Raw genomic sequence first — 27,088 nt, forward strand, 5'->3', positions numbered from 1 at the left:
AGTGACTGATAGTTGATCTGGGGGATACCTGTGGAGCAAAGAACTGCTATAAGCATCTCTTAAATCAGAATCGTGTGACAGGGCGGTTGTGTCATCTATAAATGGGAAGAAGAGGGGGGGGGGGTGCAGAAGGAGAATGAGGCTCGGCGGAGCGACTCTGCTATAGCGGAAGTACAAATGATAGTCAGCTTTGGAGCGTTATGAGTGCTAAATATTGTCAATAGTGATATGAAGAGTAAATGGGGGGGGGTGGTGGTATATGTGAATATGGTATCAAGGGTGTGGGCTGTATAGGCAGAAGTATCTTTGCGAAGAGTGTAAATGCATTAGGGATGGATGAAGAGTGTGATGGGTTGAATGAGGGCAGTTTCAGGAGCTGGCAGTCTTGAACTCTAAAATGGAAAACAAGAGAGAATTAGAAATGAAATCTTAGCAACATGGCACATGTACAGCAGACATGATTAATTGTATTGGCTGATATTCGTGGGAGGAGTCTTCATAAGTGTATGGATGATTGTGAATGGAAGCGCCTTTGTTAATGCATGTTCCAATACTTAATGTCACAATGTGCCAGGGTTGTAGAAGTGGGCATTTGTCCTCCTGCAGGGTGGTATTTAGAAGGAGAACTGAGCGTATGGGGCGTTTCTATGCTGGAAGTCCAGGAAACCTCTTGGAGAGCTGGTGAGATGATGATGGAGTGGAGTTTAAACCCCTTACTGATATAAAAGTTTTTAAAACTCGAATGTACTTAACACAAAGTATAAGTATGAAAAGCTACTCCATGGCCAGAAATGTCCTCTTGTTTGTTGCAGTCGAGCAGGAAATTGTTTCCTTACTGTCATTATAAAATGACTGACATTCAGGTGTATTGAGAGTCACAATTGGCGTGATACAAAAGGGTTACTGCTTGATGTGTAGGTTGTCTATCACTTGCTGGGTAATACTCATTTCAGAATTTTATTTATTTATTTATTTTTTATTTTTTTTTTTTATTTTTTTTTTTTATATGTATATATAATTATTAATAAAATGTAAATATATCAACTGCCTACATCAAAGTTAAAAAACGATGTTGCCACTTATAGGAACTGAGTGAATGTAATGTTTATCATGGCTTTACTCCATCCATGATAAGTAACATGTCTATAATCTCAACATGATTATTTGGCCGGAATCAAAGTCTCTGCACGCAGTCCATTCATGAATTTGTCGGGAGAGAAGGCGGGACCGTCTCCAGTTTTGGAAAGCTCATTGGATGGTGATACTTCCCCTTTAAGCTATTGGCTCCTTGGAGTCACGGTCAAGAGTTCAGAGTGCAAATGCCGGCGGCCATTTTGTAGATCAGATCGCTACAATGTTTATGCGTGAAAGTATGGCTCCACTCTCACCAGCAGCTGGTTTGGATATCAGTGCACCTTTTCATGGATGTATATCGACGAATGAAGGTGTTATGGAATAATGTTTATGGATTAGATTGCCTGGTCATTTGCCTTCGAACTATTTCAGCTGTCAGAATGTTATGGATCTGCTGACCAGCGGGAGGCTGAGAGGTGAGTTCTTCATTTAAAGCGTTCTATTCACGCTGATCTCGCCAGACTTCCCTTTAAAGCATGCACGTTACCGAAAGTGGACCGTTAACGTTAGGTGATCTGTGAGTTCGGCTTCTCTCCGGTGGCTTGAATCGCCGGCGTCATAAGTTTAGACGAAGTTGTGGCTTGTGTAGTGAAGGGCAGATGAAGTAGAAGATGGAAGAGTTGATATGCCGGCTTCTTGCGGGGATTCTGGCTCGATTGCTGGCGAGGCAGCTGCTGGAGTTAAGGGGAGAGCGGGGTTCTGGTTGGAGAAGTTGTTGTTGTTGTTGATTGTTTGTTCTTCCATGCCAGGAGGTTGAATGATGCTGAAGCGTAGTTTAAATGCTGGAGCGTTTGTAGCGGGAAGCATTCTTCCAAAATGAAGATAGTGCAATGGGGAGAAAGTGATCCATTTATACTAAGCTAGGATCATTCTGATTGGATTATTACTGATTACGGATGAGTGGCCAGCGGTGCACAATCATATCACGTGCTCCTCTCGAAATTAGTTTATGAAACTTCACTTATTGAGCTAAAACTGCTAATTAAGATTTTGTAAAGAGCGAGAATTGTACTTTGAAATAAAGTGTGACCATATTCAATTATTAATCAATAATCTACTATAGTAATCAGAATTTGTGTGAAAAGGACTGTGTGTTGTGTATGTGTTATTGTCTCAAGTGTTCATTCTAGCCAAACACTGCAGTGTGTGTGTGTGTTTTGGAGTTTTACATGGGCATGTTTTCCAGTGAGCATGACTAGCAGATAACAATACATTTGGGAAATGCACCCTTGTTAAAATAAAGCTTCAGGTGATGCCAAATGAGAGCAAGACTTGCATTGATCAATCCGGATTAACTGACATTAGTTGAATTTTCACTACTGCACTGGAGTCCCATTTGGTGCACATTTCCCAGTAACCAAAGGCAACCAATCATCATGCACTCCAGGCTATGCTATAGAATATAGAACGTTGGATCAGGTCTTAGATGCACAATGATTTCCGCTGTGCTCATGCATACGCACTTTGAGACTAATAGATTGATTAATTAGTTGTTTAGATGAAGTAGGGGTGAAATGCACCCGCGGTGACTGCATTTAGTTGCACGTGTTGCACATATGTGCCTGTCTGCATGTCGCTCTTCAGCATTTGATGAATTACTCCTGCCATAATCAATAGAAAATGCACACGAACCGGCTTTCTGTGGGCGGTAATGGCTCGACGTTAATTGCAGCTGGAGTTTTGTGAACAAGGTGTGATCTGTAATGAAGCTAATTTACATATAAAGGAGGTGTGTTTATGCTGGAAAGAATGATAATGACTTAATGTACGGTATTGGAGTGCGTTTAGCACCTGGTTATAATGCATTGTGGGTGGCTAGTAATAAGATGAGGGCTTCTGCTGTTCACCCCTGATTATTTTCTGTTTGTTTGTGTGTACGCGACTGCATTTCCCACTGGACAATAAATAAATAATACAAAACACTGGTTCATATGAATTTTTTAAATCACATTTCTGCCCTTTCCACAGGATATTACACCTGAAAACTAGCCACGGGCCAGTGCGTTACGATTTACACCAGATTTTGCAATGCTTTTCCTGACATTATGAATTCATGGCGCACTCACAAATGAACAGCGCAGAGACAGAAAGCTGCTTGTTCTAGTTTAAAATCACTAAGCCAGAAAAACAGTGTGATCCTGTTGACATTTAATTAAAGACATGAGGCACAACAGGCCATGCGTTGCAGAGATTTTGGGATGAGTGTGTTCTTAGTCAAGATGTGAAACCGAATAGTGAAATTTAATAATAACAATCAAAACCATAAAACCGCATATGAGTCATGCTGCAAGATAACCAACTTTTTGACAGCATAATGTGACTAAACTGGTTGTATGTGATTTCAGCGCTCTGTTTTAATAAGGCTTTTACAATGTCCATTCCGGTTTGAAATTGAATCTCATTTTTAATTACATGCAATTTGGCATTTCTTCTTAAATTATAGATTTGTTGGTGGATTGACTTATAAATGTGATTAGTATAATATTAAATGTGATTAATGCTGCATTGGTTAAGTAAATTAAATTGTTTTCTGATATCTACATAGTAGGTATGTGGCTTAAATAAGTAAAAAAAGAAAAAAAAGAATAGTCCTTATTGACCATATTTGGATTGGTCATGATTATTAATGAGCTCTACTCTGACATGTAACTCTAACAGATACACACACAAGAAAAACAGCATGATTGACAACGAACATGAACAACATAATCTTACTTTATGACTGAGCTCTCTACTCCTCTCCACCAATCAGCTGTTGTGTAGTGTGCGGTCTGGAGCAATATGGCTGCTGTCGCGTCATCCAGGTGGATGCTGCACACGGGTAATGGATTAGGAGATTCCCTCCAATGTGTAAAGTTCTTTGAGTGTCCAGGAATTATTATTATTATTATTATTATTAGTAATAATATTATTATTATTAGTTATGTATTTGTATTATTTGTGCTCCGTTAGTTTTTTTCTCTCTCTCTCTCGCTCTGTTCTCCCGTTTCTGCTTTCATTAATCTTAGGCTCCGTTCATTGGTAAATACCGCTGTCAATAATTTCCTCCCTGGTTACGTCACGTCCAATAAGCAAAGACCACCCGTCATATAAGCGCGTGCCACACCCCTCACCATGCCTTCCCTTCTCTTCTTTTCCCGCTTGTTTCTGTGTTCGTGTGATGCTTTAAAAAATGTCTGACTGTGTATTTTTGTTGTTGCCTGTTTTTATGTGCATGTTATCCATCCGTTGTTCATATATCATTCCATTTCTCAGTTTAACGTTGTTTACGAGGCTTGGACGAAGCAGACAGGTAAGAAGGTCACGACATACATTTTGCAACACATAGGACTAATCTTCTGGATAGTACATTAGGTTACTTTTAGGACAGATAGATTGGACTCAGAAGACTGTTTATTATTTTGTTTTCACATATTTAGTTAGTTAGATGCTTCTGGGGAGTTGGATTTAGTTTGCGTTTTGTTCTTTTCATGTTTTTAGCGCCACCCACGTCTCGTTTGCCAGCTCTCTTGTTTTTCCCCGTCCTTGTATTTGTCTCAGTGTTGTATATGTTGTAAATAGTATATTTTTGCCTTACTTACTTTTTCTTTATTGTTGATTTATTTGTTGTTTTTGTTCACATTTGGGTATTGTAAATAGTCACATATTTTTGGTATCTACTTTGGTTGTCTTTTGCTCTTCATTCACTGTTTATATAAATTTATTTTATTGCACATAAATGTCAAACCCCATTCCCTAGACTAACATCAGGGGTTTGTAACATTATTAATATTATAAATTCACAAACCCAAGAAGTTAAAAAATGCTAGTGTAATGTTTTGGTTCATATATTCCAGAATGTAACTCCATATTCAATAGCCAGATTACTATAATAAAGGTATAGTTGAACACACATTACTCATTTAAGCCAGCCGAGGTGTGGATGAGTATTCATTCTTCATTACAGCACTTTAAAAAGTATTTTAAGCTGTAATGTATTCACAAAAACAATACAAAAAAGTCTTTTGAAGTGAAACTGAAGTGAACAATTGCAGGAAACTGAATTTGATTTACATTATTACCTGTGAAAACATTCCACCACTGGCTTTAGTACAAGGACTGCTGTCAGAACGAGTTTGAAATTCTGGTTCGTACAAGCGCTAATCAATTGTCACAAAGACGTTTCCCAGGCTCACTGGAAAAAATGAGCAGCATGCAGACGAGCACATATGCAAAACATCGGCAACATGTGCGATTAAATGGCATCACTGCTGGTGCATTTCACCCCTTACTTCATCTAAACAACTCATTAATTAATTAATTAATCTGTCAGTGCAGCAGAATTCACTACATGTGCATCCAAGTCCTGAAAGCAGGTTCTGTGTTCTTTAGCCTAGCCTAGAGTGCATGATGATTGGTTGCCTTTGGTTACTGTGAAATGTGCACCAAGTGGGAATCCAGTGCAGTTGTGAAAACCCAACTAATGCCAGTTAATCTTGATTGATCAATGCTACCTTTGCTGTTATGTGGCATCACCTGAAGCTTTATTTTAACAAGAATGTAATTCCCAAAACTTGCTTCCAGCTTCTCAGGATTATTGTGAAACATGCCTCTGTCGATGGTTTTGCAAAAATGTGAATTTACTTAGAATTTACTGAAGTTCTCAGTTAAAAACTACAAATACGTTTTATGGAAATTTGAATCATGTTATTAGTTAATTAATGAATGTCTCCTTGCTCAGAACTGTGTTTTTTTTTTAATTCATTGCTTCATTGGAACTTTGGAACTTTCTATTTATGCGCAGTTTGTAAAAAATCTGCGGATTGATGGGAAATAATTTTGTTAGTATTATAACTAAAATCCTTATATATGAAATATAAAGTAATACTTTTTCAACTTATATTGAATGTTTACAATGCAAATCCAATTAGATTCACTTCATTTGGTAAACAAAAGCAAGTCTCTCATATAATACATCTACTAAAGGACAGAAAATATTACTGCAACTGTATTGTAAATAAATCACATGAATATTTTCACATTAGTCTATAATATTACTGAAATTCATTTAAAAACTGAATAAATATAGATGTACACACATTTACACAAGTTAATAAACAGAATCAATGATGGGCTAAAAATCTGCAGAATTCTTTGGAATTCTGTGCTCGCTGATTCCGTGTGGGCCTAGTTATGAGTTATTAACAAAACAAAAAATACACTGTAATAAAAAAATCCGTAAAATTTACGGTAAAAAAAACGGCAGCTGTGGTTGCCAGTACTTTACCGTTAAAAACACGGTACAAACCGTAAAAGTAATTTTTCTTTTTTACGGTAAATTACTGTATTTTATTAATTTTATAGAGGTAATATGTCTTTATTTTGAATGATCAACATCTACACATCTTTTGTTACACAGTTAGACACATTAGCACACCCACATGCAGGTAGTGATGAGGAAGTTCCACAATGAGCCAATGCTCATCACAATTAACTATTCCCACAAGCAGAATAAAGTATCAGCGTATAGAAGGTGCTCAGTGTCATTCACACAGCTACTAAACATACAAGTACATACAAGTACATAACAAGTATGATAACACGCTTAACATTAAAGTCATGAAATAAACATTGTTTATCAACATTAGATGTAACATAAATCTCTAATTTACATAACTGATGGGGAAATAACAAAAAAGATCTATATTAATGTCAACAAAATGCATAAAAAGTGATGTGCTGTGCAGGGAATTCTGGGAAAGTCAATTTACGGTTATTTGCCGTATATATCAAGTAAAATTAAAGTTAACCATGTAACAGATTTGTACTGTAGCATTTTTACAGTTTTTTACCGTTGAAATCACGGCCATTTTTTACAGTGTATATTTCTGTCTAAAACATTATCTTTTATAAATTATGAATTTATTTGTTATGAAAAATTGTACTTTTGTCCCAAACTTTCCCCAATTTTTCCACAAAAACAACCGCACACCTTTCTTTGAGTTTTATCAGCCAATCAAAATCAAGCCCTGACCAGCCCTGACGCAGTTTTTCCACAATGGTACTGTTGTCACAAGCAGTATCTTCAGCCAAAAATAGCTGATGTTCAGATCACAGACTGCGTTCCTCTGGGAGCCCAGGTTGTCACATTTATGGACTTAATTAGGTCTACGAATAGGTCAATAAATAGGTAGGCTGTAATTAAACCGCATGAACACTAAGGGAAAAGCGGTAGAAAGAATCGCAGGGGTCAAAGCGCGAGGTGTTGTTAGTTTCCTGCAGTTACACCGACTCAGGGCTTTCTTTCTTTCCCGCTCCCCGTGTCAGTCGTGCTAATTAGTGCTTCTCTCCATCAGCGGTTTTGTGACTGGAACACGGCACGACAGGAGGAGTGTTTCCTCACACACACTGAATGTGTGTGTGTGTGCCAGCATATGACGGCGAGAGAGATTGTGCGCATAAGTTTTGTTGAGGACAGAGCCTGTAATAGAGAGTGACTGGAGTAGGTCAGGTAGATTCAGCATCAGCGCTGTGGGCTAATTGGGGAAACAGAGAGAGAGAGAAAAAGGAGAGAGAGAGCAATGCTTACAATGAGTCCCAGTGCCGCGTGATCAGCACATGTGATTAGCATCTGCTAGAAGAATTACTGATGAACTTCCACAGTGCTGTCGCTAATGCTAACGTCAGTTCTGTGGCTCATGCAAAACTCGATTAGATGCCGCGCATTAACCAGCGGTGCATTCGCATAAACGCTTTTCTAGTTGAATGCAATATTTATGCCGTTCACTGTCGAATAAGATCATTTTTAATGCTAGCTTCAGTTTGTTGTTTAGCTCTCTTGGCTGTTTTCTATCTTGTCTACATGCTGCTGTGCACTTGTCATCTAGCAAATACGTATTTTTCATGTTTACATTTTACTGTCACCCTTGACTTGGTTAGTTATAGTCGATAAGAGCTGCCATAACAGTGAATCACATTCTCTAGTCGCGACAGTCATACACTGTAAAATAGCGGTGATTTCAACGGTAAAAAACTGTAAAAATGCTACAGTAAAATTTTGCAACCCGGTTAACAGTATGTTTCCTTAATATAGACCTTTGTCTTAGCAGCTGCATGGAGGTCGCCATAGCGACCAGCGTCTTTCGGTAAAATGCTTAAAACTTCCATTTACAGCGTTCAAAATAGGTAATTTGCGCTCTGAAAATGGGTTTCAATAGCGTTTTGTGTGGATTACGGAGTGTTTTAGTGAAACACAACTTTGAAAAGTGTGTGTTAAAGCCATTATAATCTGTCAGATGTGGATGTGGTTCACGCGAGAGAGAGAAACCTCGTTCACGTGTTTGCCGCCAGAAATAGAGTGTGTGTGTGCGTGTCCCCGGCCTGTCAGCTGTTAGCTCAGCGGCTCTTCAACACACACACACACACACACTCAAACACACACACGCAATACTTCACTGCATTATAAAGCAAACCTAATTACTGGCATGAAACTGAACAGGTATGCAAATCATGCAATTTACAAAAATGACCAATAAAAGTTATTGATACTCTGCTGGCTGATTTGCTGTTGATTCTAATCGTGAGCTGTTTAGGTTTCATTTAGTGTGTAGTATTTACCACAGTTTGTGTTTTTCTGTCATTTTCAAAATGTTACTTTATTTTCACGTTAATACATCAGTGTGTTAGTGTGACAGTACAGTAGGCTATGTGTGTGTGTTAAACATTTTGGTGAATTACATGTGTTTGGGTTGGTTATGTTTTTGTAAGAAAGAGAAACTGTTGGCTTTAGCGATGACGAGGTTTCATTTAAACAGCGGAAGATGCTGTGTGGCAACGAGGGGAAAATGCCTCACAGCAGTTGTTTTCCATCCTATTAGATGGCATTTTTAAAATATTCAGTCCAGGAGGTGGCGCTGATCGACAACAGTATTAGTTCAAACATGCTAAAAGCGGGTACAAACCATTAAAACCACCGTTTCAAAGCTGTCCAAATGTGACTGTTTATACGCATCAGCTGTCGACCGGAAGTTCTTAGCATTCTCCTTGCACATACATGCAAAGCATAATGGGTAATTTTGCGCTCTAAGAAAAAGGTATATATACGGCGAATAACTGTAAATTGACTTTCCAATAATTACCTGCATGGCATCACTTTTAATGCTTTTTGTTGACATTACTTTGGATCTTTTTAGTCGTTTCCACATCACTAATATATTTATATTACATTTAATATTGATAATGTTTATGTCATGACTTTAATTTTATGCGTGTTACCATACTGGTATTTAGTAGCGGTGTGAATGACACTGAGCACCTTCTATATGTTGATACTCTTTTCTGCTTGTGAGAAAAGTTGTTTGTGATGAGCATCGATTCATTTTGTAACTTTCTCCTATTTCTCAACTGCATATGACTGTATATATGACTGTATAAACGTGTCTTTCTTTTTAACAAAAGATGTGTAGATGTTGGTAATTCAAAATACAAGCATTTTACCTCTAAAAATGAAAGAAATACGGTAGATTACTTTAAAAATTAGAAATTACTTTTACGGATTGTAGCGTATTTTTAACGGTGAAATACTGGCGACCACAGCTGCCGTTTTTTTTTTTTTTACATTTTACTAAATTAATTTTTACAGTGCATTGAAGTGAGTTGAATTATTTGTAGAACTGCCTTGAGAATTGAATTCACTCTTACAAAACTTAATAATTTCTTACTTTTATATAGCGCTTTTCTGGACGCGTTTTTCAAATTTTTGTAGGGAATCTCCTCATCCACCACCAGTGTGCAGCATCCACTTGGATGATGCGACGGCAGCCATGTTATGCCAGACCGCACACCACACACCAGCTGATTGATGGAGAACAAACAGTGATAAAGCCAAGTATGATATGGGGATGGTTAGGAGGCCATTTTTAGCGACCACAGTTTAACGTCTCATCACTGAGCAGTATAAAGTCCGCTTCACTTTACTGGGGCATTAGGACCCACATGGACCACAGGTTGAGTGCCCCCTGCTGGTCTCACTAACACCACTTCCGACAGCAACCTAGCTTTCCCATGTGGTCATCCCATCCAGGCAGAGATGGCAAAAGTACACAAATCCTTAACTCAAGAAGAAGTACAGATACTCATGTTTAAAACCACTCTGTTGAAATACTGATTACAATGTTGTACTCAAGCAAAAGTAAAGAAGTATGGCCTCAAAAATGTACTTAAGTAAAAAGTACCCATTACTAAATGTTTTAGTTTCACTAGGTAGGTAAATATCCGGTTTACCCCCATATATCTTCATTCTGAAGCAAATTCATCACAGCGTTCATCATGCTGTTTATGGCCGTTTCCACTGTCAAAAGGCGTACCGAACCAAACCGTACCGTACCACTTTTTCGGCACCCTTTAAAAGGGTCCCAAACACAAGAAAGGGTACCAAAAGGCGGAGCTAGACGCGCAGCTGAATGCTATAGGTTTACAGAGATACGCCATTTGAAGATTACAGACACAGATGATAGGTTTGCACAGACTGTAGGCTATACTTTGTGTTGTTTCGAACCTAATTAAGGACGGAATGTATTATGTGTGTAGTTTTTTCGTAGTTGGTAACATATCGGAGACTGTAAGTGTCTGTATGTGTTCATATATGTTTATTTTTTTATTTTTTTTATATAATTACAGACGTTACAGTAGGCCATTTCGCACTGTCATTGATCTGCAGTTATAATCAACTCCTGTTCATAGAAAAGTTGGAAATAAACATTTAAACAGAAGTATTTATGTGTGTAAAGCATCTGTTTTGTGAGAAGTGCTTTTCATATGATATGTGAGCGACCTGTGCAGCTTTACTGTAGACATTTTCTCTAGCGAGCATGACGTCGACTGAAACTTTGTCATACATCACGCCCACCAAAAGGGTACCCTTGGTAGTGGAAACACAAGCCTGATAAAGGTGACGCGTACTGACCCGAACCGTACCGTACTGTACCAGTCAGAGAAAACGAGCCTTATAAGTAATGTCTTACATTTTACACTGAATTCTGTCCAAAATATACTGAATTTTTTTGTATTTTATATTCGATTATTATTTTTTTTGAATATTTTTAAAATATATTTTCTTTTGCTAAAATAAATACTTATCATATTTGACAAACTTTGTTACTATTAGACTAAAGTGAACTATTACTAAACCCGAACTGATCAATGCAGAGATTCATCTATAACTGGGATCTTTGCAGGATTTAATCTTGCACACTTTACTCAATCATCTGCTGGATACAGGCTGGATCCAAGATTATGTGAACTTCAGGATAAGGAAAAACAGACAGACCAACATGAGTGTAGATGCCTTTAGGTTTATTGTATCTTTTTGGGAAGTGTTCCCTGCTCCGGTTGCCCTGATTGATGCAGTCCATTATTTAGAGGATTTGTATTTCAAAGTTATGTTTTTGTATGTTATGTGTGTGCTTGTGCAAAGAGATGTCTTTAATCTAGATTTAAACTGACAGTGTGTCAGCCTCCCAAACTGTAGGAAGGCTGTCCCACAGTTTAGACACCAGACATGAAAAGCACAAGTCTACAGCACAAGTGTCTACAGCACAGATGTCAGATTCAGTTCCAGGAGGGCCACAGCTCTGTACAGTTTAGTTCCAACCCTGATTAAACACACCCAATCAAACTAAATGAGTGCTTTTGGCTTGAATACTTACTTACTTGTATTTAGGATACTGTGTTGAAACAGGACTTGAACTAAACCCTGCAGGGTTGCGGCCCTACAGGAATTGAGTTTGACACCCCTGATCTACAGCCTTCAGTTGATTTTAATAATTTAGTAATAGTCAATTATCTTGAATGAACTGAACATAGTGGATGTGAGGGTTTGTATTACAGCAGGAGATCACTCAAACACTCAATACATTTATGAAAAAGTGGGCTTGGGTGTATTGAATATGTACACGTAATGCATTTTAGGTCATTTTAGGTCTTCAATTTATAGTAAAAATGCGTTTGTAGATATTAAATAAAAACGTATATTTGATACACATTATAGCAGTATATTAGTGTTCATTTTAGCAAATTACATATTTTACTTTAAAGTGTTGTCAATGTTTAATAATCTTTAAATAATTCAGTAAAAAAAAAAAATTCAGTACTCCCTTGGTCAGGGAGTATGCACTGTCTTGTGGTGCCATCACACTATTAGTCTCTTTCCGAAAGCTTTTCATTCAATGTTGCTTACTGGTGGAATCATCTTCCCATTCCAAGGTTATTATAGTTAACGAAAACTAACAAAAAACGAAAACTAAAATTTAAAATAATTGTCATCAAGTGAAATAAAAATAAAAACAAGAGTTTTTTTTTTCTTTTCATCACTACTGTGTATCTAACCTCAGAAGCAGCCTTGCACACATATTGTCCTTAGGGCTGCTATATTGTGGGCTGTTGTATTTGAATTTAAGGATGGTAGTGGTAAATGAGTTTTTATTATACAATATTTATTCTGATGATTTTAAATCTTGCACCTAACAAATATCCTCATTTAGAAAAAAAAAACTAAAACTAATACTGAAACTAATAAAAACTAAACCAAAATTAAGCTATTTCAAAATATAGAAACTAATAAAAACTAGTAGATCTACCTCTAAAAACTAAATGAACTTAATTTGAAAACAAAAAGTCAAAACGAAATAGAAACTAAAACTAATGAAAAATCCAAAACTATTATAACCTTGTCCCATTCTTACAGTGATTGTGGATATTTCCTTCAAACAACAACTAAAACCCATCTCTTTAGAGACCACCTGAACCAGATGAATAAAACCACCTATAGAAGCACTTTCTCTTTCTCTCTCAAAAAAAAAAAAAAACCTCCTACTCTAGCACTAAGTTATCTGAGCACAAACAAGTTACTTTGATTCTTTGATGTGTATTACTGTATTACTGGGTTTACTCCCATCATATCTCCAGAATTATATTTGTAAAAAGCCTGTTCTTAACTATGGTTTTCGCTCACAGGATATTTATTTACTCTCTGTCCCTAAAGTGCGGACTGAGATGGGGAAAAAAGGCTTTTAAGTACGCAGCACCTTTTGCTTGGAATTATCTGCAAACACAGTTGCAGTTCAAAGACTTGATTTCACTACATGCTTTTAAAAAGACTAGAAAAAGTTTTAGAAGTTGAAACACAGGTTTGTAGATGTTTTGAATAGTTGTCAGTGTGATTCATGTTAACTTTAAATTTTTTTTGTTTGTTTGTTGTCTGTTGGACTCATGTGACTTGTGTACTGCCTAATCTTGGCCAGGACGCTCTTGTAAAATCAATTTTTAATCTCAATGTGTCTTTCCTGGTAAAATAAAGGTTATAATAATAATAAAAATATTGCCTCTTATTGTTGAATCGTTGATTACCTCCTCAGTTGTAAGTCATTTTGGACAAAAGCTTCTGCTAAATGACTAAATCTGTCAGTTATATGTCCCTTTAAATATCATCAATGTGAAAAGGAACAATTGTTGGCCTTATTCTGCCCATAAATAAAGTCAATTTTACCTACAAATTGCAGTCAAAGGTATGTTTAAGTTTGTTTTTGCAGTTTCACAAAATTGTAGTCTGATTTATGTATTTCCAGTGAGCCTTTGTTGATTTTGTTCATAGTTATTTTTCCAGAATCTAACAGCATGAATAATGGCCGTGCTGACAGCAGTGCGGCGAGAGTGTGTGAATGTGCTGCAGTCCTTCAGACACAGTCATCTGTGTGAGATGTGCTGATACACCAGTGTGAATAATGCTGAAGAGTGTTGATATGAGCGCTAGTGTGGCACTGAAGACTGAAGTGCCCTCAGGCCCTCAGTGTTAGCGCTGTCCATCCAGCTAATGCTAGCAGACTAATCATTTATACTCCATCTCTCAAAGACCTACATACCGTAGTACCTACACGTCTAAACACTCACACACACACAAGCATATACAGCTCTTGACAAGTATTAAGAGACCGCACTGCACATTTAGCAGTTTTTCTGGATTTATTGTTTATGTGTGTGTGTTTAAGTGAAAAAATAACTCTTCTTTTTAATCTACAAACAAAAAGAGTCATTTTAGATCATTCATTTATGAAACAACTGGACAAAATAAAGAGGGGAAAAAGGTTGCCAGGTTTTCAGACCTTGAAGAATGCAAACAAATATATAAATGTTTTAATAGCACAGTTGTTTTTTGTGTAGTAGATTAAAAGACAATACAAAGAAGATTTAATCAAACTGCATTAAATAAATAAATAAATAAATAATTTAATTATTTAATAAATAAATAAATTAATAAATAAATTAATAAATAAATAAATACATTAATTAATAAATATTAAGAGACCAGGGCACGTTTGGAAGTTTCTCTGGGTTTACTATTTATGTGTTTGAGTGAAATTAACTTTTTTTTATCTACAAACTAGTCTTAAAATTTCAAACATAAGAGCATTTATTTATGAAACAACTGGTCAAAATAGGTTGCCAGGTTTTAGACCTTTCAAGTTTATAATAGTAAAAAATATATTTATTTTTTTAAATAGCACAGTTGTGTTTTATTTTGTATAATAGATTAAAAGAAAACGTGCATTTAATCAAAATCAACAAACAAATAAATAAACAAATCAACACATAAATACATAAATTAATGTAAAAAGGCATAAATAAAAAAATACAATTAAAATTATTAAGGCTACATTAATAATTAACCAGGGCACATTTAGTTGTTTTTAATTTTGTTTAAATATTCTATATTTGTTTGTACTGTATGTGTTTGAGTAAAATTAACTCTTTTTTTTAAAACTACAAACTACTGTTCAAATTTCAAATAAAAATAATTTAAAGCTTTTATTTATGAAACAACTGGACAAAATAGGTAGAGAAAAAAATGCCAGGTTTTCAGACATTAAAGAATGCAAACCATATAGGCTAAAGCACTGCTCTCTTAATGTTAATAATTTTAATTATGTATGTATTTGTTTGTTTATTTATATATTTATTTATTTATTGATTTGCTGTTTGATTAATTTATTTTTCCTTTTAATCTACTATATAAGAAAAATCGCAACTGTGCTATTTAAAAATGAATGTAATCTTGATTTGCATTCTTCAAGGTCTGAATAATTAAAATGATTAATATTAAGAGACTGGGGCACATTTAGAAGTTTCCCTGGGTTTATTATTTATGGGTTTGTTTGTTTGTTTGTAATTTTCTCTACGGTTCAAATTTCAAATAAAAATAGTCAATTCAGAGCATTTATTTACAAAACAACTGGACACAACAGGTATAGAGGGAAAAAAAGACCTTGAAGAATGCAAATTAAGTTTGTAATCATTTTTAAACAGCACTTTTGTTTCCGGCTAAGCACTTAGTTATGGTTCATGTTAACCTTATAAAATTAATTACCAGAAATTTAAAAAATTAAAGATAGTTTGCAAAATTGGCCAGGATGTTGGGGTTAACCCCTAATCTTTTTCAATCCTGGGATTTTTAATGACCACAGAGAGTCAGGACCTCAGTTTAACATCTCATCTATAAGATGGCACTCACTGACAGGACAAAGTCCCCTTCAGTATACTGAGGCATTAGGGCCACACAGACCGCAGGTTGAGCGTCCCCTGCTGGTCTCACTAACACCAATAAGATAAAGATCTTTACTTAATTTTATTTTAATTTTAAAGTAATATTTTTTTTGGCAATGAATAGTTTTTCCAATTCATTTAAAGTAAAACAACATAAACACAAAAGGCTGAAAAAAGCTAATTTTAAAGAAAATTTTAGATGGAACTTTAGATTGCATCTGAACTTTTCATTCATTCATTTATTCATTCATTCATTGCTCCCTCAACATGATCTGTTTCCAGTAAATATGGCACCTGTGTAACAACAATAATGTAATATTTTTGTACGTGCACACACCTAGTTTTTGAATAAAAACTAAATCTTCACATTTTATTTAAAGCTGAATATCTTTAACAGTATATGTGCACATATGCTGTGGTTTTATTTGAAATGAGTAGGACGCTGTCAGCCGTCTGCACTTTACTCATTAAACGCTCTCCCTCTCCCTCACATCGTCACGCCGCTAATTATGCACTGTTGACAGTCCTGGGAGCCTTTCCCGTCAAAAAGTTTGTTGCTTTTGAATTATTTGCATAAATGGGCGATTTCTAAGCCGCTTGTTAGGTTGAGGCAAACACAATAACACACCTACAACATCCACCTCTGCACAAACGTCACGGATCACTGCTAATCTTGTTCGCTCTCCACTTTCCTTGCACACTCTCTCTATCACGCTTGGTCTGTAGGGAAACGCGTACCGCCAAAATGAGGACCAAGTAGAGAATCATGTGGAGATATGAAGTGCTGTCATCCGTCAGACACACACACGCCACACGATCATGTCATCATGCCATTCCTCAACAAATTCAACCACACGCCTCTGCTGTCCAGAGGGTCAAAGCTATGCATCAAGAAGGAAAAACAAGCCACTGTAAGTGTTTTCATGCGCAGATGAGTTAGACTTTTATATATACTTGACTGTACGCAGGGGCGCATTTAACCAATAAGCATGGCAAGCAGCCTTTTAGGGACCTAGCGAATGTTATAAATACCTAGAAGTATGAATTATATAACAGCTTTCCATCTGTAAGGGTCTATTAATTATACCTTTAATGTAATTATTAAGTCGGTAAGGAATTTGTCCCCCACCACTAATCAAGGAGCAGTCCAGCAGTCAAATTAAATGAAGATTTAGTTATTAAAACAAAGTAGTTTATTTATTAATAAAAAACTAAATAAAAAAAAGAAGATTTAGTGCTAAATTTTTTTACAGCTAAATAAATAAATATACAAATGGTGCAAATTAGGACTATTGGCCCTTATGGCTGGGCTTTAGGTTCCCCAAATGTCTAAATCAGCCTGACTGTTTGTGACTAATAATGGGCAGCAACTCATGGGCACCATGTTGAAAGAGGATTAAAGAAATGACAAGTAAGCCTGCTCTGGAAAAGCTGACATGTTTAGAAGTGGAAGGGAAGCACTCAGTCAAGTTTTCATTATTTTGGACATAGGTTTCCACTTTAACGAAAATTCATAAACTCGATAAATAAAAGCATTTTGAAGGAAATTACATGTTTTTCTATAGCTTTTAGTGCAAGGATGTCATGGGGTTGGTTCTGTTCTCTCAGCTAAATAGATACGTGTAAAAAAATGCCCTGAACACGGTGACTGGAAAGCTGGTGCAAATTCAGCATCAGATGTGTGTAATATATACAACAATATTAATACATTTTCTACTTTTCTTATTTGAATACTTTTTGTTTGATGCGCTTTGGTCCACTCACTCACTCTGGTCCAGCGGTGCCTGACGAGGGGATTTACATTCAGACTAATGCAATGATTAAAATGATACATGACTTTACGCTTTACTAAGGCCCAATCCCATAACTACTCCTCACCAAGTGTACTTCTCTCCTTACCTACCCCTTACCATATTCTTATTCAAGTGTGGTCCTTAAAAATCTCAGTTTTCTCTTTCTCAGCTTTATCTCAGCAATCTTCAAGCTAAAGAGAATTGAAACATTGGTGTCCCAATTCTCTTTAGCTTGAAGGCGTAGGGCTAAGGGGAAAGGCTTGATACCCCTCAAAGCTGAGATTTTTCAGGACCATACTTGAATAAGAAAATTTCCCAGAATACACCATCTACAACAGTAGCATAGCTGCTCCCGGTGATGCACACATTAGTGTTTTTTGTCATTATTATGTATTTTTACAACAACCAAGCATATGTTTTAATATATTTATAACCGCATTCATGTTTTACCGTCATGCTTTAAAAAAAAAAAAAAAAAAAACGCTAAAATAAAAACCGCTAAATTTTGCTATATATAATCCATAATGATAACTCCTATATGGTTGTCCCACAACATACTTTCACATCTGACACTCAGTGACACTCGAATACCCTGTCAGAAAAGTCCAGTGGCTGGGGAAGGCCTTTTTACAGTGTTTGCTATAATGTTAATGTTGTTTTTGTGTTTTGATGAACATGGCCACAGTGTAAATACACAATACAGTTATGATCTTATTGCCACATTATATCGTTATGATGGCTTGATATCATTGCATATGCAAGAGAGAGAGAGAGAGAGAGTAACTCTGAAACCAATATTTTTCTCTGTTCATCCTTCTGGTGTGGAATTTCATGAGATTGCTTCAGAATTTGGTCATAAAATCATGATTTTTAACATAAACGTGTGCGTGAATACACAATTTTCAGACCATCAGAAGTTGCACTGTGCACCGACCTTTAGTAACACCTTCCATGAGTAATTAAAGTGCTCCAATCCTGTAATATATTATGTAATCAACTATAATTACATACTTTCTCATTTATTTCAAAGAAAATGTAGAACACATATTATATTAAATAGATGAGAAAGTATGTAATTACAGTGTATCTATTTATGAACCCATGGAACCCATGGAACCTATACTTATAAGCCAACAGCTTTTAAATAATGTGTATAAATTATATATCAATGTTAATGTGTTCATGCTGATGCTTTAGACTCTACTTGACTGTACACTTTTAAAGGGATAGTTCACCCCAAAATTACAAAGTGTCATCATTTACTTTCCCTTCATTTGTTCATCCACCACCAGTGTGCAGCATCCACCTGGATGACGCAACGGCAGCCATTGTGATTGATGGAGAGGAGACAGAGTGATGAAGCCAATTCTTGATAGGGGGAAGGTTAGGAGGCCATGATGGACAGAGGCCAGTGGGCAAATTTGGCCTGGATACTGGTGTCAAAACCTCTACTCTTTTTCGAAGGACATCCTGGGATTTTTTTTACCGACCACAGAGAGTCAGGACCTCGGTTTAACGTCTCATTCGAAAGACGGCGCTCAGTGAGCAGTATAGAGTCCCTATACTGCGGCATTCAGACCCACACAGACCACAGCTTAAGCGCCCCCTGCCAGCCATACTAACACCACTTCCAGCAGCAACCTAGCTTACCCATGTGGTCTCCCATCTAGGTACTGACCGGGCGCAGCCCTGCTTAGCTTCAGTGGGTGACCATGTGAGAGTTGCAGAGAGCTAGCTGCCGGCAAAGGACAAAACTGTAATATAAATATATTGATCAATTTTAAAACAAGAATTGTTGTGCTGTGAAGTAAAAAATAGAATTGTTTATGTAAAGCATCGTCAATGCACCGTGATACACAGAGATATCGAATTGAACCGAATCAATGGCATGATAATCATAATCGAACCGAACCATGAGACCAGGGCTGCGTCCGAAACAGCATACTTCCATACTATATAGTACGCTAAAATCAGTATGCGAGCCGAGTAGTTTGTCCGAATTCATAGAATTCGAAAATCAGTATGCGAGAATTACCCGGATGACTTACTACTTCCGGCGAGATTCTGGAGTGCGCATCCCATGCACACTGCGCTATCCCGTAATGCCCCGTGAGAGGATTCATGAATGGAAGTGATTGACGCAACTGACGCAGGTAGGTTACGTGACTATGACAAAATGGCGGATGTAGTATGTCCGAATTCCATTCATACTTTTCACATTCATACTGTATAAAACATACTTTTCTAACAGCCGAGTAGTACCTTTAAATTCAAATGCAGGACCTACTGAGTAGTAGGCGATTTCGGACTCAGTCCAGGTTAGGTTCACGCCTCTACAACCCAGACAATATATCACTTTAAACTAATAAATATGTTAATAAAAGTCAGTTTTCCGAAGGTTAAAAGTTCAAGACTTAGAAAGATCAAGGTCCCATAATGCAATTCAAAAGCATTAATAAATGAATATATATATATATATATATATATATATATATATATATATATATATATATATATATATATATATATATATATATATATATATATATATATAAAAATCAATCACAAAATACCCAAAACTGATCATTTATGGATATTTTTAGTGTACTATACAGTGAGTCAATAGTTGCCATCAACTAGCATTCTTCAAAGTATCTTCTTTTGTGTTCAACAGAAGAAAGAATATCATAGGGTTTAAATTCACATGAGGTTTTCATGTTTGGCTACACTATCCCTTTAATAATGGACCTTAAGTGCACTCAAACACTATTTTACACTTTAACTTCAGGACAGCACATCTCTCTATGTGTATGACGTCAGAAATAACTTCTGCATGAAGACATACACACACACACACACATGATTAGACTCTCCCTGTCATCTGAGCGTCTCTTTCTCCAGCACATACACACACACACAGACAGTGTTATCGGCTGACACTAATGGCTTCAGGAGCCTGTGATGGTGATGTGGGATCAGCCGCTCGATAGTATTGACGAGTCGTCAGTCACCGACACCGTTTACCTGTTTTGGGTCGCCACTAATCCCCCACTAATCTCTGCCATCAAACAGCATGTACACACTGACCTGAGAACAGTCCTCATCGCGGCCCTAACGTCTCTTATCAGGAGAAAACAAGACCGGAAGGTTAGCTTTATGGTCCTGTCATGCTGTATTAAATGATTTCAGTTTTTTTCATTTTTTTTCCTGTCATATTCTGAGGCCTTTGTGTGGAAATGGACAATGATACATGACTTTAGATATCGAGGTGGAGACATTGTTTATTTTTTAAATAAAAATAATCTATTTTTAGGAATGAAATGATTTACATTTTATATTAACTCACAATTCACTCATTAATCAAGTCTTTTAGCTCAATAAACAACCACAGCCACATCCTGCAGCCCAAGACCAGTTACTCACTGAAGCTAAGCAGGGCTGTACCTGGTCAGTATCTAGACAAGAGACCACATGGGAAAACTAGATTGCTGTTGGAAGTGGTGTTAGTGAGGCCAGCAGGGGGCTCTCAACCTGCTGTCTGTGTGAGTCCTAATGCCCCAGTATAGCGAAGGGGACACTATACTGTCAGTGTGCGCCATCATTTGGACATTAAACTGAGGTCCTAACTAAAAATCCCATGACCAAATTTTGTCCATTGGCCCTTACCCGTCATGGCCTCCCAATAATCCCTATCCTCCAAATTGACTCTCTCACTGTCTCTCCCCTCCACCAATAGCTGGAGTGTGTTGAACGCACTGGCACCATTGTCCCGTGGCAGCCGTTGCATTATCCAAATGGATGCTGCACGTTGGTGGTGTGGAGAGACCCCCCTCTCATGATTCTGAAGAGCTTTGGGTGTAAGGTAGTAGTTGGGTTTAGGTATTGGGTAGAATTAGGGATGTAGAACAAGATCATAATTTGTAATTAGTAATAAACATTTAATAGCTTAATAATAAGGATGGAATAAGCCTGTAGTAAATAATATGAAAAGCGTGACTTAAACGCATTTAAGCTGTGTTACCGATTTATGTTTAAAAGTATACTTCAAACATCATTTCCCTACAGTGAAAGACTGTGGTCTAATGATATTCCAGCCTGATCTCACGAGAAAACGTAAGTATTTTACGTTTTGGAAGTTTAGTGGCTAATTCGTACGAATTCGTACGAGTTCAGTCGTAAGAAAATGTACGATTTTAAAAAGGAGGTGTGGCACCTAACCCCACCCCTAAACCCAACCGTCATTGGGGGATACGCAAATCGTACTAAAATGTACGAATAAGATCGTACGAAATTGTACGAATTAGCCACTAAATGAAAAAGTTACGAATTGCAGTGAGATTGTGTTGGATATTCTGGAGCCATAACAAACCATGGATTCATAACAAACCATTTCTGAAAAAACTATCCAATCAAAATATGCTAAATCAATTTTATTTATTATTGTGGGCATCCAAACTTTGAAATATCAATCATGAGAGAGCATTTAGCTTGCACTCCCCTAGTTCAAGACCTTCAAACCGTCATCTGTTCAGCTGTCTACAGTACTCGAGGAATGAATTGTTCCATTTCATAATTAATTATTGAAGTTAAACCTTAATTAAAACAACGATATGAATTAATAAGACATGGTCATGGTAGCAAGTTTGTAAATTGAATTATGTTCAGAGCTCCATAGTTTAAAATATGCTAACAGTCAGTTAAGCTATAGTATAAGATAACACACACACACAGCTGTCTAAAAACAGTAAATAGGCTATAAAATACACAGTTGATCACTTAAGGTCTTTGCACACTGAAGTCCGAAATTTTCAAATGCATTTTTTTGAATTTATATGCAAAAAGTTTGTCACGTAAACAAACCTTGCACACTGAGTCTGATGCGTATTAATTTATCCATCGCGCACACACAAAAAAACTAAACATTTCAGAGTCAGTTCAAGCAGTGAAACTTTGTTCTCCTCTGTCTTCTCAAAAGCAGAAGAAGAAAGAGAAATAAGCTACATGTGTTCATTTAATACTAGCCTGCATGGAAGAAGGAGAGTTCTCCTCATCAAATTTGTGACACTACAATTATCCCAAAATGCTAATTTTATTTCAGGAAATCAATGGAATTTTGATACATTGCTTGTGATATTTCACACATTCAAGTACTTAAACAAATTCTGAACAGAGACCGGCAGAATCTATAGATATTATAATAGATGGCAGCCGCATTGACATGTCCAAGCAACGGACGGAAAGCGGACCATGCTTTCTATTATATTGTCTGTGGGCAGTACGTCACACACAAACCCAGCAGCAGCAGGGGATAGGTGCGCCAGTCACTGAATTCAGGATCTGTCTTTATTTTATGCATTGTGTTTGTCATAAAGTTATCTGTAGCTCATATGATGGCATTCTGTATTTAGCTTTTTGCCTCTAAACTGTCAAAACATCTCTCAACAAAACAACGCTTTTTCAGATGCGAAAAGTGGAACCAGGTTCGATTTTTATTTTTATTTTTTTTTATTTATTTATTTTTTTTAAATGTATTATTATTATTTATTTATTTTTTTTTGATGGACAAAGGTTTCGGAGGAAGTGTGTCAGTACAATTTACACAAAGTGAGGTTGAATTTATTTTTTAACATGCGAAAATTACAGACAAAAATTTGGGATTCAATGTACAATGACCTTTACAATATTATTAAAAATCTGTAGTGAAAGGAAAAAGCACAGTTTCAAAGAATGCTGCTTTGAAACAGAAACCTATTTTATCAACATGCTTTAATTTTATACAGTTAATTAAGATTTTTTTAGTTACAAAGAAAATTAAAGTTAGCCTGCTATAGAAATTTTATGTTTGCGCGGGATCTGAGCTGTATTAGTTTACCGGCGAGCGTTAACGGAATGTTGCTTTGGGTGGAGCGCGTGACCAGCGTCCCACCGCTCAGCTCGGCTCGCATGCTCTGGCTGCTACACTATATCAGTTCAGTATATTTACTATATTACACAACTGCCCCCTGCTGGTCATGTTTGTTTTGTGTTAGACCATTTTTTGCTGTGCCGCGCAGTACTGCAGCACTGCGTGTGGTCACGTTCATTCATAGCCCCATCTTTAAAATACTAGCACATTTTTAGCATATAGTTAGGACAAAATAATCATCATAACATGCTTCTGCGATTCTTGAGTTATTACTATGTTAGAAGTATACTTGCTAATTCCTTTTAGCAACAATTTAACTCTGTACCGCACGTTGTTACTACATGGCAACATGATATTTATGCTCATTTGCCTGCCACTGTTTCTTTAAGACCAACGTTCTAATTTTTTTTTGTTGTTGGAAAGAGAAGACCTTAGTGTAGCCAATGATGTGCTATGGTTAAGTCACATGACATGCAGTGTTTTTCTGTTGCGCGATTTCTGACAGACTGGTGTTTATTGTGAATAGTTGCAGATCAAAGGATCAAATTATGTCAGATCCACAAAAAAATCTGAGACATCACCTTCAGTAAGTTATGCTGACATATTCACAACTCAAAAATGTTTTTATCAAATTAGTTTTTTGTAAATCAATCAAATTTATGTGTTGCCAAATGGCGACAGTGTCCAACAGTGGAATTTGCAGTATTGCAATGGGTTAGCTAGCTAGCTAGGACAGCTGTGAACTTAAGTTGCAACAATAACATCATGAATGCTATAATATAATGTTGATTAGTCATATGGTAATGGCAATTTTACAGCACTTCAAGTTAAACCATTTAAAGTCACACAAACAGTCAAAATTTTAAATAGATTTGTCATAAAGCATGCGGTAGAGGGTTAAGCGAAGAACATTCTTAAGTTTGTTAGCTATGTGCTAAAGGCAGGATAAAAACATGGTAATCCATGTTGCATGATACACATGCTAGCAAGATACTAATTGACTTTTATCAAAGTCAAATGAAAGTTTGTCATCCAGCTGCACTGTTTTCAGTACATATTTAATTTAGATGTTATTTATTTACATTTTTGTCTAAACCTGAACTCATCTTGACAAACAATCAAATGCAAAAATATATTATTTTTAGTGTAAACCTAAAAAAGGGTGTCAAGAGGTTATTTTAAAAATTCAACCCCCCTCCCCCCAATAAAGAATACCATGGTTTTACCCATTAAACACCATATTACAAAACTGTGCTAAAAAACAATGTATTTTTATAAGCGAACTTCAGGTTTTACATATACAGCAACTGTGGTTTCACATCTATGACAACTATTTTACACAGAGTCCCAGTGCAGGTGTTCATTGGCAATGTGAAAGCAATGTAAGTTCAGCATAAAACAAACATTAAAGATGTCTGCTATTGCCTCAAGTTTGCTTGTACAAGATCCCGAGGAGTTACAGGATATTACATCATTTGTCTGACACAGAGAGAGAGCGAGAGAGCAAGCGAGGGGTCTCTGGTTTCTATCTGTCCTGTTTTCTATATATATATGCTGTCTCTTTATCCATGTATCTTGCTGTGATAACTCTTTATTGATCTCATGTGGCTTGTCAGACAGAATGTATATTTGAGCATTGGTTCACGCCTGAGGGAGTTTGTATGGTATAGTGTGCTATGTGTTGTATAAGATGCAAATACATCCCCTTTAATATCCCAGCATGAGGTGTTTGTGCAGGGTTTATATGCTGATATGTTCTTCAGATTGCTTGTGAATTTCCACATTTGTGCACAGCTGTTGGTTTGCGCATTGGACTATTTTTGGAATCGCAGGCTACCAGTCTTACTTTATCTGAGGCTGCATTGTGTGTGATTTCTGTTCGATGTTTGCATACATGACAAGAGCATAACACAGCAAAATACATGTAATAGTACAATAATGCAATATGGGTCAACCAGAAGACCCATCCATCCATCCATCCATCCATCCATCCATCCATCCATCCATTTATCCATCTATCTATCTATCTATCTATCTATCTATCTATCTATCTATCTATCTATCTATCTATCTATCTATCTATCTATCTATCTATCTATCTATCTATCTATCTATCTATCTATCTATCTATCTATCTATCTATCTATCTATCTATCACCTACCAACCTACCTACCTACCTACATCCTTCCATCCATGCATGCATTCATTCATCCATCCATCAAACTATGTATATCCATCTGTCCTTCTATCTATCTATTTGTCAATCTATCTATATCCATCCACCCATCCATACTTCTATCTATCCATTCATTTGTCAATATATCTATATCCATCCATCCATGCATCCATCCAATTATCTATATCCGTCTGTTTGTCTCTTTGTCCATCCGTCTGTATGTCTTTCCCTCACTTTATTTACCCATCCATCCATCTTTCCCTCCCTCCTTTCATCCATCCATCCATCTTTCCCTCCCTCCCTCCCTCCCTCCCTCCATCCATCTCTGTCCATCCCTCTGTATGTCTCTCCCTCCCTCCATCCAGACAGCTGTTCATGTTTACCTCCCTCCATCTATCCACCCATCCATCCTATTTTTCCTCCCTCCATCCACCCACCCGTCCATCTTTCTCTCCCACCATCCACCCATCTGTCCGTCTTTCCCTCCCTTCAACCATCCGTCCATCCACCTTTCCTGTCCTCCATCCATCCATCTATCCATCCATCCATCCATCGATCCATCCATCCATGCATGCATCCATCCATCCATATTATTAATGATAATGAAGCAGGGATAATGATAACGAATCCATCCATCCATCCATCCATCCATCCATCCATCCGTCTTTCCCTCCTTAATCTCCATACATCTGTCTGTCCATTCATCCGTATGTCTTTCCCTCCCTCCGGTTACACAGCTGTCCATTTTCCCTCCCTCCATCCTCCCAATGTCTGTCTTTTTCTCCCTCCATCCACCCATCTGTCCATCTTACCCTCACTTTATCAATCCATCTTTCCCTCCCTCCATCCATCCAGCCCCACCTCCCCCTTCCCTCCAGCCCCCCCACCCTTCCCTCCATCCATCCACCCATTTGTCTATCTTTCTCTTCTGGTTTTCATCTGTTCATTCCACTTTCCTGCCCTCTTTCTCTGTCTCCCTCTTTTCATCCATCCATCCATCCATCTCTCTTTCCCTCCCTTCATCCATCCGTTCTTCAATCAATATATATGTCTTTCTGTCCCTTCATCAACACATTTGTTAATCTTTTCCTCTCTCCATCCACTCCTCCATTCAACTTTTCCACCCTTCATCCAGCCATCCATTTATTTTTCCCTCCCTCCCTCCCTCCATCCAGCCATTGTTCCCTCTTTCCCTCCCTCCATCCACCTATCGTCTGGCTTTTTTCCATCCACACATTCGTCTTTCTTTCCCTCCCTCCTTCCCTCCATTCATCCTTTCATCTTTCCCTCCCTCCATCATCCATCCTTCTTTCCCACCCTCCCTCCTTTCATCCATCCATCCTTCTTTCCCTGCCTCCCTCCATCCAGCCATTGGTCCATCTTTCCCTCCCTCCATCCACCCATCATGTCTTTTTCTCTCTCCAACCACCCATTCGTCCTTCTTTCCCTCCCTCCCTCCATCCATACATTTATCTTTCTCTCCCTCCATCCATCCATCCATCCAT

General features: G+C 37.2%; 1 protein-coding gene across 3 annotated transcripts in view; it reads left to right on the forward strand.

Moving 5' to 3' along the window:
- The first annotated feature begins 1,343 nt into the window (after positions 1 to 1,343).
- The window catches only part of fat3a (FAT atypical cadherin 3a), a 523,435-nt gene continuing 497,690 nt past the window's right edge, over positions 1,344 to 27,088 (forward strand). For all 3 annotated transcript variants that reach the window (XM_073923188.1, XM_073923192.1, XM_073923193.1), the window contains exon 1: positions 1,344 to 1,550. The gene's annotated coding sequence lies outside the window, so the exon portion shown is untranslated. The remainder of the gene's footprint in view (positions 1,551 to 27,088) is intronic.

Source organism: Danio rerio, chromosome 15, assembly GCF_049306965.1.
Source record: "Danio rerio strain Tuebingen ecotype United States chromosome 15, GRCz12tu, whole genome shotgun sequence".
In the NCBI taxonomy this organism is placed as follows: Eukaryota; Metazoa; Chordata; class Actinopteri; order Cypriniformes; family Danionidae; genus Danio; species Danio rerio.